Here is a 17,555-nt window from a genome sequence, read left to right as displayed (position 1 = left end):
GCTGCCATGCTGCAGAAATTGACAAGCTGATCTGGAAATTCAAGGGACCCAGAATAGCCAAAACAACCTTGAAAAAGAAGTTAGAGGACTCACACTGCCTGCAGTAGCTATTGAATAAGTAAATTTGCTTTAAAAACATAAATGAAAAATTGTCTATTTTATCTCTTTTCAAAATTAATGGCATAAAGTTTTTCATAGAACTGTCATGTGATCTTTTAGTCTCTACTACAACTCTAGTTGTTCACCTTCTTTAGCATAATGGTAAAGAATAGAGACTCTGGAGCCAGACTGCCTAGGGTTTTTTACAACCGGTCATGAAACTTGAGCACGTTACTTAATCCTTCTGTTTCTCAGTTTCTTATTGTGTAAATAGGAATAATAGTATTTATTTCAAGGCTTGTTGTGAGGGTTAAATGAGCTATGTCAAATACTTAGAACTTTACTTGGCACTAAGTCACCTTTCAATAAATATAAACTTTATTATTATTCCTACATTATATATTTGTGTCTTTTTTTCTTTTATCTTAATTATTGTTGCTAGAAGTTGCCTAGTCTTTTAAAAACTCCAGCTTTTTTTTGTTTTCGATTTAAATAATTTCTTTTACATGCATTATTTCTTCTTTGGGGTTTTCCCTGTTGTTCTCGGGCTGATTTCTTGTGTTGAATGCTTAAGCAATTTATTATACACCTTCCTCCTTTTCTAATAAATGCATTTGAAAGTTATAAATTTTCCATAAGTATTGCTATAATTACAGCCAACTAGTTGTGGTATGTAGTATTTTTTTTAAATTGCCATTCAGAATTTCTAAATATTTCAGAATTTGTTATGATTTTTTCTTAAGCCTGTGGAAATTTATACTTGGAAGTATGATTTTTCTTTTCTAAACTGCTCAAGTCAGATTTCTTGGTTGCAAACAAGAAAAAAGCTCTAGCCAGTTTAAGTGGAAAAGGAATGTATCATATCAGAATCAGTGGGAAGGCTGGAGAACCAAGCTTAGAAAATGGCTGGAACTAAGGGGGGCAAGACACAGCAAAACTCACATGATAGGAGCAGTCAGCTTAGGACCAGCTGCTGGATTTTCTCCACTGGACACTCACTGTTACCACATGGTTTCTGCCTGTGGACAGTCACTGCTGGGGCTGAAATGTCACCTCTGCTACCTGCTTTTTATCTTTTTTTTCAAACATTCTTGTGGCTAATCATTTATTTTTTTTTAATGATTTTTTTAAAGGTTTCGTCGAGTTTTTAAAATTTTCTTAACATGAAAATTTTAAACAAAAGCAAAAGTAGAGAGAATACTATAAAGAAATACAATATGATTATCACCTGAGTTTCAGCAATTACCAGCATTTTCTGGCAAGTTTTCAAAAATTCCATTGGAATTTTGTTAAATGTTAAATATTAACTTAGTAGATATTAGCATTTTAAATCTTTAAGTCTTCCCATGAAGGAAATAGTGTGTTTCTTCCTATTTAGTAAAATCTCTAATTTCTCCTAAATAATTATGCACATACTCACACATGCATATACACATATCATTGTGATTATCCCCAATTACCATTTTAATGCTTTTGTTGCTATAGTGAATGAGATCACCCCAATATATCGCTAAGTAAATATTAGTGTTACATAGAAAAGCTGTTGGTTTTTGAATATTTGTCTTGTATTTAGCCACTTTTTAGTAAGCTGTTATTAATCCTAAGTATTTTGCAGTTGATTGTATCTAGCCATATAATCTTGAAGTATCTAGCCATATAATCACATTGTCTGTGGGTAATCATAATTTTATCTCTTCATTTTCAGGATGCATATTTCTATTTTATGTTTTGTATCTTAATATATTGAATAAAACATCAAGACTATATTGAATAATAACAGTCATAATTAGGCATTTTTGTTTGGTATTAATTTTAATGGGTATGCCTCTAAGTAGTTCACCATTTGTATGATGATGGTGGCTGTTATTTGTGAGAGGTATTGAAATTCTTTTAAGAACATGCACTTCTGTTTGTTTTAAAAAGACTTTTTCAATCAGGCAGAATGTGGTTTTCAATTTTATAAAATTACTTTTCGTTATTTATTAAGAGATAATTTAGTTCCTTTGATTTATTGACATGCATTCTTTTATTAATGTTACCTAATATTCAAGAATCCTTAAATCCTGTGACAAATCCTGATTTGTCAGAGATGATTTTATATGCTACTGAATTTAGTTTGCATTATATTTAAGATGTTCACATATAGACTCATAAGTGATACTTTATTATATTTTATTTGCTTTGGAAAATATGTTATGAGCATTTGATTTACACCTACTGAAAGTCTAAAAGAACTGATGGCCCATGGGCAATATTTTCACAGCAAGAGTCCTGTGCAATGTTTTGTAAATCAGGAAACTTCTGGATTAAATAGAGTTATGAGTAAGTAACTATTTAGCCTAAGATTTCTCATAAACTCTAATAGACCTTGTTCCTTAACTTTTCTCATATTAGTAAAATTTATGTTAAAATAATGAATAAAATTAGGCTAAGAGGATTGTTACAAAAACAAGTCATATAAATAAGCCGTATTACCGTGTTTCCCTGAAAATAAGACCTAGCTGGACAATCAGCTCTAATGCGTGTTTTGGAGCAAAAATTAATATAAGACCCAGTCTTATTTTACTATAATATAAAACCGGGTCTTATATCATATCATATATCATATCATATCATATCATATCATATCATATCATATCATATCATACCGGGTCTTATATAAATTTTTGCTCCAAAAGATGCATTAGAGCTGATAGTCCAGCTAGGTCTTATTTTCAGGGAAACAGTGTAGTGGGAGAGACAATGATTTAGTGAAAAGAAAAGAGATGAAAAGGACATTGGAAGGGCTGGGAGAGTAGGAGGAAAGGTGAGCAAAGGGGAGAGGGAGAGTCAGAAGAGAAATACAGGCTTTCAATCAAGGTACTCAGGAGGGCAGGTTTGGTACAAATTTCAGACACTGCACTCTGGTTGATGGAGACATTCATACATCGCTTACAATGGCTTTCTCAGGGTGAGCTAGATAGCATAAGATGAGAAGCTGCTTCTGGAGAATAAGAATGAAGAAAAGAAAGTTTCGGCCTAACAAAGGAAAAGGAAGAAGAGAAGATTGTGATCAAAGAAGGGAATTTCAGAGGTGAGACTTTCGAGGGCTAAGGGGTGACCACTCCTGCGAACAGCTGAGTTTGAGTAGCACTGGAAAGCACTGAGGTGAGGATTTTCTGAGAATTCATTGTTTTTCAGGTATGGTTTTCCATGCTGGGGATATACTGGGCACCTGTCCCTGAGCTCATGGAGGGCACCATGTGTTTCCAGTATTAGAAGGGCACGTGGATGTGGAACTCCTCTAGAATAATGCCAGAACAGCCTGAAGAGGACGATATGAGGTAGATGAAAGGATTTGGTGAAGATGGGAAGAACCTGGAATATGGGGGCAGGCTGGTAGGAAATAGTCAGCCCTTCCTTCTTCTTCCCTGTTAAGCGGGGGAGAAAACGTAGCTTCACTGTAGAGAACTTCAGGGGGTGATGTGATCTTGGGAGTAAGCAGGTGTGCTCAGCTTTCCTGGGGAGGCGGGGGTAAGAGTAAGGCTCCAGAATCAGATTGCACGAGTTCAGGTCTAGATACCTGCATAACCTTGGGCAAGTTACTTAACCTTTCTAAGCTTTGGTTCTCTTTATCTCTAAAATGGAAATAATAATAGTGACTACTCATACGATTTTTGTGACGATAAATATAAGACATATTGTATGTAAAACATTTAGCACAGTGCACAGTAAGCCTTTATCCTTACGATTCTCAGCGAGCTCATGTTTTTACTTTCCTCCTTTCCTGGTCTAATTTTATGGTCAATCATTATACATGCTTCTTTGCATGTATCCTACATCCTTGCTCCTTTATTGCGTTTTTAACAACACTAGTTAAACACAACTCTCCATTTTTTCTTCTCATGTACCCCTGCGGCTAAACCTGTCTGAAGAAAAATGTACAATCATAATGACTGGGCTCACTTTGCATTTATGACCACAATTGAATACTTAATGCCTGGCATTATATCTCCCTACTCTATTCACTCTCTCAATCTCTTTAATGAGTATTTCACTTATTCTCTTTCAAACTTTTTGCTCCTCCTACCCTATCTTTACTCTCACCTGACAACATTGTTTATTGTTTCTTTGAGAACATAGAAGAAAGCAGAAGAAAAATTGCACAGACTTCTACCAATTCTACCGACCTCCCAACAGCCACACCTATTGTTCCAATTACTAAAGCTATATAGCAATGTACCCCAAAGTTTGTGGCTTAAAGAAACCGCCAGTATTTATTTTGCTCATAGACCTGCAATTTTGGCAAGGCTTGGCAGGGATAGCTTTTGTCTGCTCTATTTGCTATCGCTGGGATGGCTTGAAGACTAGGGACGGGAATGTGCTAACGGCACGTTCACTCACATGTCTAGGGTGGCTGCTGGCCAGCAGCTAGAATCTTAGCTAAGACTGTCAGCGGGAACGTTACACATGGCCTCTCTCCAGAGCTGTCTCAACTTTCATGACTTAGCCATTGTAGCCAGGCAACATCCCCCTTCCACCACTTTCTATGGTTAAGAAGTGGGTAAGTCACTGAGGCTGTGCCTATTCAAGAGGAAGGGAATTAGACCCACCTGTTATCAGTGGTAAAGTTCTGGAAAAGTATACGGGATAAAAAATATTGGTGTGGCCACTTTTTGAAAATACAACCTGCCTTGTCTCCTTTTTTTTTAAATGAGCAGTCTGTGCTCTTGTCCAAGGCCACTTGAGCACTAGGCCCCATACCCTCTCACCCACTCAAGGACATTTTTACAGAAATTCTGGCCTCTTTCTTCTGCATTACCCATTTTCTTCTCTCTCCTGGACCAGTCCTATCAATATAGCAACATGCTCTAATCTCTGCTACCTGATAAAAATTCTCCCCTGACTTCACTTAACAGTCCCAAAGTGAGTAGCCCAGGGCTGCTGTGGCAGCTCTGTTTTCTCTGGATGAGGCTTCCATCTCTGAGCCGGTAGATTTGCCCCAGATATTGCCAATTCTCAGATAATGGGAAGGGATAAAAGAAATCAAAGGCAAACAGCCTTAACTTTAAGGACATTACTGGACATGGCATACTTACTTTCTGTTAATATCCTATTGGCTGGAACTTAGCAAGAGAGGCTGGGAAAGCAGCAGGCAATTGTGGGCCCAGACAAAACAGGGAAGGGAGGAGAAGTTTAATAATTAAAGGAGGAGATCCAAGAGGGAGTAGATAAACACTTTGCCTGTGTCCTTTCATGAACACATTAACATTACAATTAAATTATAGAACAATCAACCTGGAGAACCACCTGAAATCTAGCCAAGTAGAAGTCCTACAACTAAACATATAACGAAGCCGTAGCAAGACCAGTAGGAGGGGTGAAGACTGTGGAACGGGCCCGAAACCTTAGTGTGGCGGTTGAGAATCAGGAGACATACTTTGGCTGTGAAGGTTCACCACGAACGTCCTCCCTGGAGGAGCAGGGAATCCCAGCCCCACGCCAGCCTCCCAGCCCAGAGTACTGATACTAGAAAGAGGAGCCCCCCCAATATCTGGCTGTGAAAAACAGTGGGGATTCTGACCATCTGGGTGGGATGGAAGGCTGCACAAAACACAGATGTCCTCTTAAATGGCCCGCACATAGACTCATTCACTCGCAGGCACGCACCTTGGGCTCCAGCAAAGGGATGGTGACTCGGGGGACCTCAGAGACATACGGGGGTCAGACTGAGAAGAGTGGCTTCAGGGGAAGTATTGGAGGACAGTTGCCATTTTCCCTGTGAGAGGTCCACCTACAATAAAGGCAGCAGGCCAGCGCCATCTTTTCTGTGTTGAGCCCTCCCTCACAGGCCAAATCAATCTGAAACTGATTGGCCTGGTGAGCTCTGTTGGGACCCCTCCCCACCCCACTTCCCCCCACACCAGAGGCACTTTCTCCGTAAGCAGCCAGCCCCACCAGCATTGTACTCTTTCTTAGAAAACTATCAGAGTCCGGCAGGCCCCGGGTGGGTGGTGGTCTTAGTATGCTCTGAGACTTTTGTTGAGTAGCTCCAGGCTCAGCACTGGCACCAAACTAGAATTTACATTAACCAGGTGACTACAACTCTTCCCACTCTAGTGACTCCGTGAGACCCTGCCTCATCCAACTTCCATATTGCATGAGGCTCTATCAGTGGCTGAACCTTAGGGGAGCTGACAGGTGGCAGCGGCCTTGGGGTGTCCTGGCTTTTTGCAGAGCCACCCCAGGCCCAGTACTGGTAGCAGATGTCCTCAGTTTGCAACGTGGCCTCTCTCACATGCCTCCAGATTTAGCACAGGCATCAAGCAACTGCGAATTGCTTTGTAGCTCCTACCAGGTATTCCCTGGCAAGTCACAGGCAGTGGGTGACCTGGGCCTGCACCAGAGCCCCTTCCAAGAGGCCCCAGAGCCAACGTGCTTAGAGGTTAGCTTCATACCACAGAAGAGCACTACCCAATTAGCCCCAAAAGCAGCATATACAAAGGGTGGTCTCAATAGGCACCAGAGCCCAGTGGGGTGAATCCCACTCAGTGGGGTAAGCCCGCCACACAGCAGCCCATAAGCTGGGGATGTGGGCAAACCCCACAGCCAATCAGCCTGAGGGTCATTTCCATCCACTGACATACCAACAGCAATCAAGGCTCAACTATAACAGGATGGCACACTCAACCCATACAAGGGACATTCCTGAAGCACCTGGAATACGTGACCAGAAAGACTGTATCAGGGCTCCACAGGGCACCTACTACATAAGGCCACTTAGCCAAGACTGAGAGACAAAGCAGCCCTACCTAATACATAGAAACAAACACAGAGAGGCAGCCAAAATGAGGAAACAAAGAAATGTGTCTCAAATGAAAGAACAGGAGAAAAAGAACTAAATGAAATGGAGGCAAGCAACCTACCAGATACAGAGTACAAAACAATGGTTATAAGTATGCTCAAGGATCTTAGTGAGAACGTCAACAAACATTTACTTTTCATGGTTATTTTAACTTTGGGGAACAGCCAGAAGTCGCATGGTGCCAGATCCAGTGAATAATGTGGATGAAGACGCACCGTAATGTTTTTATTTGACAGAAAATGCTGTACCAGAAGCGATGTGTGACAGGGAGTGTTGTCATGATAGAGGATGAAGTAAAGACGATCACGAAAGAGGACTTCCAGAATTGCTTCAGAAAGTGGCAAGAACGATGGGATAAGTGTGTGCAAAGTGAGGGAGAGTATTTTGAGGGGGATTAATGGCAATGTGTCTTTTACTGTAATACATTTTTTAAACTTAAACATTCACCGCTTTTTTTTTTTTTTTTTTTTTATTACCTCATCTCATAACTTGCTGGAGGGCTCATACCTAGAGGTTGAATCTGGGATTTCAACTCAAGTGGTCCCACACCAGAGTCTGTGCCCCTAATACTGCTATGTGAGAGATACTGTGTAGGACGGTTTCTCCTGTTTCACTCACTGTTTCCAGCAGACGTCCTCCACCCTCACTCCTAACTACCTCACAGAAGTAGAGCTCCTTACTGCTTTAACAAGGTTGTTTTCCATCAACATCAAACTGCCTTAGTACTTCTACTCTCACATATCAGATAACTCTGGGTAGCTTGTTTTTGGCCCTCTCCCCACTGTTTGAACTCACCAGTATATTTGCAGACAGCTTGTAAACCCAGTACAATCTGATGCAGTGACCTTGAATGTGAGGAAATGGCAACTCCTAAACTAAGGGCTGGCTTGTTCCTTCAGTTCTTCCTTGGCTTTCAAGGCTACCCAGATGTCTGTTGGCAAATTCCTCTACTTGGCAATTAGCTTCCATTTAACAAAGATCAATGCATTTGTCAATGGTGCCTGTACTGACTACTCAGTTCCTAACCTCAGAAGGTTTGTTTGTGGGTTAGCTGATGGCTGGCTTTTGGAGTGTGGCAAAGGGCCAATGTTTTTTTTTCTGTAATATGTGTAGTAGGGGATGTGGGGCCTCCTGTTGGCATCAACAACTATGAAGTCAGAGACCATTCCCCCATCTGAAAAATTACAGAATGGAAGAGGAAGAAAGTAGGGATATGATTCCATTTCTTTAAATGATTTTATGACTTGAATTCTGTAGTCCCAACATTCATAACTTATTTAAATCAATTTCCATCGACTGGAGACCATTATGTAACAAGTTCAAAAGAGATGTGTGCTCTCTGCTGAAATTTCAAATATATATGCATGATATTTAAATAAAGTTTCCACAGCATTTTTTCTTGGGGCTTTTGTTTTCTTTGTTGTTTTTGACTATGCAGAACGGTCTTGTATAGAAAGATGCATAACTAAGTTTATTGAAGCCGAATTTTCCATGGAAACTATCCAGTGCTCCCCCAATTCACAGGCATTTTATCTGACAGTCTTTCTTCCTCCAGATAATGGCTGGCAGCAACCCACAGCATGGAGGTTATATGCTGTACTTTTGAAAAAGTCTTGAATGGAGCCATTGTTCCCCTGAGATGGTCTGCGTGTTTCACTGAACAGAGAGAAGGGTGTAAAAAAGGCACCTTGTGTGCAACTGTTGGCGAGGTTGGGGAGTGAATTAAAATCTCCAGAAAGTCTGGGCAGTGCTGTTTAGAGGAGCAATGAACCCTCTGGAAGCACTGTTAGCTCAGACATTCCAATGCGGTGAGGCAGTCTCAGGGACACAGCTCTCTCCAGTCTCATTTGGAGAGGGAGCGAGGGGGCGAGCAAAGGACATTGATCTGGACCTGCTCTCTTTGCAAAGAGTTGGGGAAGGCTCCCTTTTCCAGGGATGGGGTGTGATGTTGATGTCACATTCAGATAACTTTCCTGCCCAATGGACCTAGACTTGCCTTGAGTAATAACGGTGCAGTGACTCATTTGGAGGATTCGATGTTAACTGCTTGTGCATCCACCAGTTTGTAACAATCTAATTCCCATGAGCCTAACTTTTTATAAAAATAGATGTATTTGGGGATTCCAGGTGATTGATTATGTTTGACGTTACTAGATTCATTAAATGCATTATAAAACCATAACATGAAACTGTATATTAAATAAATAGCCTACCTTGTTTATTGTCAGTGATGCTTCCTTTTTCCTGGCTCCTCCATTCGCCTGTCGAGTACAGTGCAGGCTCAGGAGTTGAAGTAAATGGCCACTCCCAGTTGCTCCAGAGCTAAGATCTCAAGCTCTTAGTAAGCAAAGTTTCCTCAAAGTCCTCTGCAGAGAAGGCTCCAAAACCAGCTCACAGGGGAGGAGGTAATGTTGATTTTCACTAAAATCCTAGTGGTGAAAAAAAACAGCAAAACAGTTTAAGGACCAAGTTGGCATATTTTTCTTATAGGCAGAATTCTTTGGTGCCCTCCTGTGCATTCTTGCTTTCAACCACTCCTGTGCCCTGGAGTCTCAAAGGAAGGGAGGTCACTTTTAAGAGTGGCCTGAAAGAAAGGGCGAAACTTAAGCAGCAGGAAAGTGTGTGGGAGGAGGTGGTGATGCTCCAGTTAGAGGCTCAGGCTAAGAAAAGGTAGAGTTGGAATGGGAGGCATGTTGGATGGTCCATATGAACCAGGACATGTTGGATTTCTACAGTTATAGAGAGTTACTTTGAAAGTCAGTAGGAGGCCAATGAAGGTTTCTGTGCAGAATGAAGTCGTAGAAGAGAAAGCATAATATGGCTGTGGTGTAAGGGATGATTCAGTCCAAGGAGAGGACAGATGCAAGGGAATATGGACCACAGAAACTGGCCCTGACTGAATGTAGGAGGAGGGGTCAGACCTAAGGAAGGGTCATTTGTCCATTAGAATAGGTAAAGAAGGACAAGGAACAGGTTTAGGGGCAAGGGAGGGGGACAATAATTTGATTTTTCTCCAGGCCCCTGCCTCTCCTGATTGCCAACTGGGTATAATATTGAATGTCAACTATAATTAAACATGTATATGTGTACATATGGTCACGGGATGTGGAGTCCAGAATAGGGAACAGAGTCAAGGGAATTGTAACAGCTATATAGGATATTAGAGGGATAGTAGATTAGAGGGGGGGTTACCACTTTGTGAGGGGTGTAGATGTCGATTACATTGTTTTGCACACCTGAAACTAATTAAAAACAAAAACAAACAAAAAAAACACCTCAGCGCTAGGGAAAGCTCCCTGAAGAGCCTATAGTTTCCGGCAGCGGTGAACATCTCCATATTTGCTTTAGCAATGAAAGAGCACTGGATTTGGAGTCCACAGACCTGTGCGGCCACTATTACCTAGCAGCAAAAGGAGTATCTCCAGAGCCAATGTACTGGGCACATTGTGGTCCTCAATAAATATTTGTTAAAGGAATGAATGACCAAACGTATTGGAGGCTTGGTGCTGTATTTACTAGAGTAACTTTAGTCAACTAATTTAACCGTCACGAGCCTCAGTTTCCCTGTCAAACAGGGATGGTCCCTGGGGATACGTGTGAGACTAAATTCCCTCGGCCTGAGGTGTACCGAGTTCCCGCCCTCCCCGGAACCCGGCGATCAGGCAGCGCTCTCGCCAGCTCCTACCTGGGCCAGGGCCAAGGATGGCCCCCCGGGGCTCTCGCCCGGTTGGGGTCGCGCTGCCAGCGGCCAGGCGGAGGTGGCAGCCGGGTCCGCCCCTCACACCCGCCTTCTCCGCGCTGCCCGAAGCCGGGGGCGGGCCCGCCTCAGGCCGCTCCCCACGCCGCCCGGCGGCCCGCGGCGGCGCTCGCGGCCTCTCACCCGGGGCGGGCGAGTTCTGGGAAAGCCCGGCCCAGGGCGGGGGCCTCGCTGCCGCCCGCGCCGCCGTCCGGGCAGCGCGCAGAGCTCGGCGGGCGCGGAGCGAGGGAGCGGCGCCCGGCTGGGCGCACACCGGAACGCGGGGCGGGCGGGCCGGCGGCGGGGGCAGCGGACCCCGGCGGGCTTGCGGGGCGGGAGCGGCGGCGGGCGGCGCGCCCCAGGCTGTGCCTCCCGGGCACTCGCCTGGTTCTTGCGCTCTCCTGGCAGCCGCTCTGCCGCTGACATACAGTAGCGGGACACTCGACGCCGCTCGCGACAGGCGCGTCCAGGGGAGACGCTGCACTTGGAGACGCCGGCGCGACTGGCCAGAAGAGGAAAGGTGAGGAAACAACTCTCTAGCTCGGTTCCTGAAGCTTGGACAAGGGGAGAGATGGGCTTTTAAGCTCGGAATCCAGTAGGTCCGCCGAGGGAGGTCGCCTAACTCTGTATACCTGGCGGAAGTGTGTCCCCACTCCCTCTGACACCCCCCTACCGGAACCCCGACCCGACAACCGAGGGAATGCAGGCCAGCCCTCGCTGGGCTGGAGAACACCCTGCGAAGTGCCTCCTTCACTCCTTCAGATGTTTACCTCAGGTCCCCATTTCTTTTTGTGTGTACGGTGTGGAGGTGGCCAGTGCAAAGAAGAAAATATAAGATCTTTTTGTGGCGGTATTTAACAACCGTATTCCAAGGAAGGTACTCAAGAAATTGTTCCTGGAGAGATTTAAATACTAAGTCCTAGCACATACAACATTGGACGGGGTCTCACTTTAAGTGGTAACTAGAAGTATGGCTACTTCTTCAAGTCCTCTAATGCAATCAGGAATAACCTAGAGCTAGAAGTCCTCCGTGGTGGCCAATGTTAAACGCACAGTATAAATTTATGGGTTTTCCCCCCTCTTGCCTAGTGCTTAAGTTATGAGACGCTTGGTTCAACTGACTCAACCAATTATTCAGTGTAGGAAAAAATCATCATTTCAAGATTTATCAGTATCCTTTTAAGTAGTGAGCTGCCTGAATAGATGTTAATTAAGTAGGGTTCACTTCATCGCAACGTTTTATTTGCACATAGTTCATAATTTTAATTGCCTTATGCAAAATGTGCCGGAGAGTCATTTAGATCTGTGCAAGATGAGTGTGTTTCATGTTTCTTGTAAGAACCCCTGTAGGGATAGAGTGGGGCCACTGCCACAGAATGGGCACAACAGAGGCGAAGAATGCTGGACTCCCTCAAGGAGAATTTTTGAGAGTCTGTCTTGGGTGATGGATGCAGGTGACCCTGTAGATAACTGTGCAGGGGCCCAGTTGTTGTTGGGGAGAAGGGGAGGTGGACTCTCTCTGGACGCTGTATGCAGCCATGTCTTCACAAATACCTTCTGAAGAATGCCTGATGATGCTAACCATCTAGAATATCCTTTCCTCTTCCCATACCCTTCCTGCCCCGTTTCATCACAATAAATCCTAACCAGTCTTCAGACTGATTTTTTTTTTTTTTTTTTTGTGTGGCAGTGAAGCCTTCTCTGATACCCCAGCCCCAAATCATCAAGCTTCCCCTGCACTGATTGCTGCAGCACTTTACCTTCTTGCCTTTCTGCTCTCTGCCCTCTTTGAGAGTTATTTATGTAGACATCTCATTTTTCCCTACTAAAGGCACTAACTGTGGCTTTCTTGGCACAGTACTTGCACCTAGAAGGCCTTCTAGAAAATAATGATGGGCTGGTATTAAATGTTAAGACTTTGGTTCTTCAACACAAGTCTCTACTTTGAAGAAGGAGATAATATAATCAAAAAGATTTAGAGAAAAGCATAATATTTACCATTCTCATTGTCCTCCATTTACAGCCCCACAGTGGAAATTTTCCGTATGCCCAGGGGCTGTGCATAATAATCATCATTGGTCCATGCCTTGAGACCAAGTAAGCAGTGAGATTGAGCTGGAGGGATGTTCTTCCAGTCTTTCTAGTAACATAAGCTCCTTGGATGTGCTCCAAGGTTGACCTGTGTCATTAAAAATTCTATGCTCAAGTGGGTTGCGGTGAAGCTAGATTCCAGTGAAGGTGGTTGGTTTTCTTTTTCTATTTGCAACTGTTCTTAGTCACAGTCTTCTCTGGGTTTTTGTTGTATACTTTAAAAAATTCATTTGATGTGCGATTTGCTACCTGTAAATTTCTAAGTGAATAAAGGGACATTGAACAGAATTGCGCATGATGTTTTCTAAAGCAGAGAGCAGGGAATGTTTTTGATATTGGGGTAAGAGGAGATATTTGCACAGTGAGACTGCTCTGCAAGTGTGTGTGTGTGTGTGTGTGTGTGTGTGTGTGTGTGTGTGTGTTAGCAGTCCCTGCCTTCCATGCACCTGGCTGGAAAGTAGCCTATATAGGAGAACTGCTTCAGTCTGGGCTCCTTCTCTCTCTGCCTGGGCTACCTCTGCTGGGGGGGGGGATCAAGGGAAGGTGTGGTCCAGGGAGAAGACAACAATTGAGAGCTTCTGGGTTCAAAAGGAGAAGCAGGGAAGAAGCCAGCAAAAACAGTAACAACTTAGAGTGTGAATTTGTTTGATCAAGTTACTTTCCTCCCGACATTTGGTTGAGCTCTTGGCTTTGAGCAAGTGGGAATTTGGTTGGGGAGAGGGAAGACAGGTGATTGGGGAGCATAGTACTCCTATAGAAAGGCTGGGAGTATTGATGGGGCTTAGGGAAGGATGTAGCTAAGTTATGTGGGGTCCGCAAGAGGAGAGTTACAGCTGTGATATTGGGAATAGAGAACGAAGGTGTCAAAGATGCACTTTGCCGTGAGCCGACCATGAGGCCTAGAAAGGAAGAGAAAACGCTCTTCAGCATCATGTGGGCCGCTCTGCTCCCAGGATACAGAACTCAGACTTGTTTTTAATTAACACTATAATTCATCTGTGTTATGGCTGAAATAGGTATTCATGGGCCAGGATTGGAACCCAGCCCTCTACAGCTGTGCTGTCCAGTATGGTAGCCACAAGCCACATATGGCTATTCCCATTTAAAGTTAAATTGATTGGAATTAAATGAACTAAACTAGCTACGTTTCAAGTGCTCAGTAGTTACATGTGGCTAGTGGCTGGCATATTGGACAACAAAGACATGGAACATTTCCGTCATCTCAGAAATCCTGCCCTGGAATTTCTAAAGGGTTAATAATGCCTATGATTTAGGGTACTGATTTCTACCCCAAGGTTAGTCATAAATTAAAAATTTCCTGTTTATTGCCCCCTAGTAAGTCTGCTTTTCTAAAGCAGAGAACAGGGAATGTTTCCGATGCCGGGGCAAGAGGAGGTATTTGCACAGAGTGAGGCTGCTCTGCAAGTGTGTGTGTGTATGTGTGTGTGTGTGTGGTGGGCGGGAGGAGTTGGTTTGGAGCCATTCACTGTGTAAGAACTGGTAGGTAAGAGGTCATTCATTGTGGGCATTGGTAAAACCACTGGCCCTTGTTGAAACCTATGGCACATGGGGGCTTGTATACTCATAACTGTTGCGGGCTAAAAGGCAGGGAATGTTTTGGTCCTGGTGTATCCTGACTATTGAGCTATGGGTGGGGCCATTCTGGTGGCCTGCCAGGGTTCTGAGACTTCCTGGTAGGGTTTCAGTGGACCTGGATCCATGTGACTTAGTTGGAAGCCTTTCAGGGGAGACTGTCAGTTTCTCTCTACTTTTGGGAGGTTGTCTAGAATTGCAGGACTGGTCTAGGGTCAGCAATGGACTTTTCACTTTCCTTCCCCAAACAGTGGCAGGCCGAAATGGTCCCTCCATGGATTTTTTGGTCCAAACCTACATTTGAATAAATTCTGGAGTAACCCCCAAGATTTCTCCTGTAAGAAAATGTTCTGAGTGCTCAGCCATCCGTGTGGACCTTTTAGCATGGGCTCTGTGGTACCCCGGTCTCTCTGTATCCAAAGAGATGTATGCTTCTTGTGGCACAGTATCCAAGACTGCTAATGGTCATGGTGCCCCCCCAGTTGGATTGGCGTAAAGTATAGGGAAAAGGCATTCTGTTGGTCCAAATATAAGGGCGCTAGAATCAAATTTACTTGGGTTGACATAGGTTTTGCCACCTACTAGCTGTACAACCAATGAACCTTTCTGTAAGGTAGTAATTTTGCAGGGTTGCTATGAGACCTAAGTAAGATAATTCACTTAGAGCACTTTGCATAGCCCCAGGCATATATTCAGTGTTCAGAAAGTTAGCCATGAACACTATTGGTTTTTCCCTCTGGGCCTACCTAAATTTTGGCAGTCTGTAATTTTAGGCTTTGGAGAGGCATGTATGGTAGGCTGAATAATTCTAATGGCCTCCCAAAGGTGTCCAAATCTTAATCTCCACAACCTGTAAATATACTACTTTGTATGAGAAAAGGGATTTTGCAGATGTGATTAAAGATTTTGAGATGGGATTATCCTGGATTGTCTGGGTAGGCCCAATCTATTCAAGCGGTTTCTTATAGTAGGGAGGCAAGAGGATCAGAGTTCCTAGTAGGAGGTAGGGGTAATGTGAGGATGGGGTCCTGAGCCAAGGAATGCAGGCCACGTCTAGAAGCTGGAAAAAGGAAGAAAACGGATTCTTCCCCAGAGCCTCCAGAAGGAATGCAGCCCTGCCGACCCATTTTAGACTTCTGACCTTCAGAACTGTAAGATAACAAATTTGTATTGTTTAAGCCACTAGGTTTGTGGGAATTTGTCGCAGCGACAATAGGAAACTAATAAGGTGTGGAAGAGAAAAAATGAAAATGGTCAGGAGTGAAATGAAAGCTAGCAAAATAAGAGAACAATAATAGGCAGCATTTAGTTCAAACTTAGCTAGGTACTATTCTAAGTACTTTATGTATTAAACTGTCACCCTCGCAGCAACCTTCTGAGGTGGGTGCTTTTGTTATCTGCATATCACAGAAGAGGAAACAGGCACGGAGAGGTTAAGCAAATTGCCCAAGGTTACACAGCTAGAACAGGGTAGAGCTGCGATGTGAGTCCAAGCAGTGTGGCACTCTTAACTGTTTTCCACAGTACTCCCAATGGCAAGCATTTCTCTCTGTTACGTCTGACAGTATCAGCCACCAAATGGTATGTTACTATATGCAAGGAAAAAGCAATATTTTTATCGGTGAGGGGGAGAGCGATATAGCCCCCCCACACACACACATTGGTTATTGAAGTAATTGGTAAGTTTTTGCTATTCCTATCTCATATAATACGTGTGGACAGTTTGAAGCCAGAAGGCGCTGGCTTTGGGAGCAGTTCCTGTGCTGGCTTCCCTCTCATGCTCCCACCTCTGTTCCTACAGCAGCCTCGCTCTCTCACCACAGACCGCTGGCCCTGGTGCCCTGTTGGCTCTGCTTCCCACCTCTGCCTTTTTATTGGATTTGCTTCATTCCTGAATCTCCGCTCTAGCCCTGAATTCCACCTCTTCTGGCCCCTCAAATGCTCAAACTTGAGATGGCTAGTGTCAGGGCCCAGATTGCAAGGTACCTCTGTGACTGCTGTTGGAGGGGTTATTTTTCCCTTTTTCCTTTGGCTGAGCTGCCTGTTGTTGGTTTTCTAGTTGTGCTTCTTTTGTCTCGTAAGCACATAATTCAGAGTGATATTGGTTTGGACCAAGGGTTTTCAAACTGTGTTCCAGGTATATTTGCAGCCTCTGCTGGGTAAGGGAGATGGTGGGAGACAGGGATCTCGGCTCTTTATCCTGCTTCTACTGAGCAGCCCTGCTCTTACTCATTTTATATATTGGGGTTCTGCCTTAAATTTTGCATGAAATGGGGTTCTGTTGCTGAAGAGACAAAGAGAGGAGTTTGAGATGAACTAAAACCCAAAGTCAAGGCACTATATATATGACAGCAACTGTAGCTCAAAAACTTGGATCTGTAAGTGTAACTCGCTATATTTTCTATAATTGTATTTTATAAATTTGGGATCTGGAGCTTGGTTGCTTAGATCTGTTTACATCCTGGCTCCACTACTTAGGAGTATATACGTACAATCTGTATGGCCTTGTGCAAAATGCTTGGCCTAGTGTCACCTAAACTTCCTCCTCTGCAAAATGGAAGGGGTAATAGTAATACCTTCCTAATAAATGCTATAATTCATGTAAAGGGCTTAGAACAGTGCTTGATATACAGTAAGAATTCAGCAAGCACTAGCTCTGATGATCATTTTTATTATTACTGAGTCTCCTAATGGAATGGCAGAAGAAGAATCGAGCCCCTTGTCTTCACAGAGTTCTGCCCTTTGGTGATTTCCAGCTCAGGGGTCTTACTTCCATTATTCCTCTCTCTTTGCCTGGTTGTCACTGAAATGCCAGTGCAGTGACACAGGGCTGCTTCTCATGGATGCAGCAGCCTGCAACCCCACTGCCTTCTGCCAGGAAGACCTGGAGGACTTTTTTCCTTTCCTCCCCTGCCTGCCAGCTGTAGGGGCCAGGATGGAAGAGCAGAGTGAAGCTCCAGTCTTCTCTCTGCTCCTTCTGGAAGACACTTGGTCTATAGTACAGACTTATACTCTTGAATCCTTTCCCCTCTACCCTTAGGGCTTAAGAAAATAACACAAAACCAAACGTAAACATAAGCAGGGTGACTAAGTTTGACAGGGTTATTGGTCAAACAGGGCCATTGTCTACCCAGTGTTGGTATTGTTGCCAGCTTTATGGAGTGCTCTGCTATGTGGTGGCCCCAATGAAAT

At 43.9% G+C, this 17,555-nt stretch overlaps 1 protein-coding gene and 1 long non-coding RNA gene across 6 annotated transcripts in view; one reads left to right on the top strand and one right to left on the bottom strand.

Moving 5' to 3' along the window:
* LOC141572919 (uncharacterized) overlaps nucleotides 1-10,925 on the bottom strand; it is a 177,884-nt gene extending 166,959 nt beyond the window's left edge. Inside the window, exons 1-2 of one of the 2 annotated variants that reach the window (XR_012498484.1) lie at nucleotides 10,629-10,925; nucleotides 9,157-9,372 (exon numbers count right to left, since the gene is read on the bottom strand). This is a non-coding gene — a long non-coding RNA (uncharacterized LOC141572919). The remainder of the gene's footprint in view (nucleotides 1-9,156; nucleotides 9,373-10,628) is intronic. The other variant, XR_012498483.1, reaches the window with a different exon arrangement.
* Nucleotides 10,926-10,939: 14 nt separating this feature from the next.
* The window catches only part of PLCE1 (phospholipase C epsilon 1), a 290,018-nt gene continuing 283,402 nt past the window's right edge, over nucleotides 10,940-17,555 (top strand). For all 4 annotated transcript variants that reach the window (XM_019739811.2, XM_019739801.2, XM_019739784.2 and 1 more), the window contains exon 1: nucleotides 10,940-11,199. The gene's annotated coding sequence lies outside the window, so the exon portion shown is untranslated. The remainder of the gene's footprint in view (nucleotides 11,200-17,555) is intronic.

This window comes from Rhinolophus sinicus, linkage group LG07 (assembly GCF_036562045.2).
Source record: "Rhinolophus sinicus isolate RSC01 linkage group LG07, ASM3656204v1, whole genome shotgun sequence".
Taxonomy (NCBI): domain Eukaryota; kingdom Metazoa; phylum Chordata; class Mammalia; order Chiroptera; family Rhinolophidae; genus Rhinolophus; species Rhinolophus sinicus.
The sequence above is the reverse complement of the archived record's forward strand: the minus strand, read 5'-3'. Positions and strand labels throughout refer to the sequence as shown.